This window comes from Pseudomyrmex gracilis, unplaced genomic scaffold (assembly GCF_002006095.1).
Source record: "Pseudomyrmex gracilis isolate BER0280 unplaced genomic scaffold, ASM200609v1 scaffold_1631, whole genome shotgun sequence".
In the NCBI taxonomy this organism is placed as follows: domain Eukaryota; kingdom Metazoa; phylum Arthropoda; class Insecta; order Hymenoptera; family Formicidae; genus Pseudomyrmex; species Pseudomyrmex gracilis.
Window position 1 is genome coordinate 11,687 of NW_018022215.1, and position 1,206 is coordinate 12,892.

Here is a 1,206-nt window from a genome sequence, read left to right on the forward strand (position 1 = left end):
AGGCCATCGGGGAGCTCCTGAACTAAGAGGGGAAATAGAGGAATGGAAAACCTCGATAAAAAACCCGGAGTTCTCAGCTCCGTTAGTCCCCACGGACGGGGGCAACTGGGATAGGGGAGTAAACCCTGACTTCAAATCCGGGGACGTCCGACCCCGTCAGCCACGGCGCAGTCGGACTAGGGGAGTAAACCCTGAGTACAAATCCGGGGTGTCCAGCTCCGATAGGCGCTTTCGGGTCGGCCACTGGACTAGGGGAAGGAAAACCCTGANTTCAAACCCGGGCAGGACGGGCTCGTTACTCTTGGCTGGGAACCGTCCTAGGTGAAGGACACACCGAAATTAAACCAACTTTAATGATTCAATGGGATGTCGAACATTAAAGAGATAACCGTACCGCAGCAGGGGCTTCGGACCCCCAGCTGCCGGCGCGAGGGAGTTACCGTCCCGGGCTCCCTCCCGTCGTCATCAAACGACGGGCTTTGTGGTGCTTGCCCCGCAGGGGCACCACAAGAACCTGCGTCTGCGAAGACCGGCGGCTTGCCGGTTCGCGAGGGGAGTGAGTCCCCTATTCTCCGCCCCCGGAAGAACCGGAGAGTTATCCGTGGGGACGGGGAAACCGAGACCCACATGAATCGTCCTTGTGGCGGCATGTGGATCTCGGACGAGTCCGAGGAGGAGGTGACGATGGCTGCAGCACATCTGGCCTCGTCGTGCACGGTATCAGAGCCGGGTCCCTCGACATCTCGTGCCGGGGCTCCCGTGCCTGATGCCTCAACCTCCCCGTTACCGCAGGATGGCTCCGAGGATGAACTCGAAGTCATCTCTGTGCGCTTGAGTGGGTCTCAACGAGATCTGAAACCCACAGCTCCCCCCCCTCTCCCTCAGGAGAGGGATCCATCTAAGGGGGAGAAGAGGAAACGAGGGAGAGGACGCCCCCCAACATCAGGGGATTACGTGGGGCTAGCGGAAGCAAAGGAGCGGCTGAACAGGGCCGAAGCAGAGGCCCTGGAGAACCGGGCGGAGAGGGAGCTGGCGGATGATATGGACGCCATCCGCATGCCTACACGCGCGACTGGCCCTGCAACGGAACTCTCTTCCACACAGAGCCAGTCAACGCGGGAGGAGCTCCCAATTATTATTAATCGGGACCTCCCCACCTCCCAGATTGTCCATCATGCTGGGAGGTGGAGAGCCCAGATAGTCAGG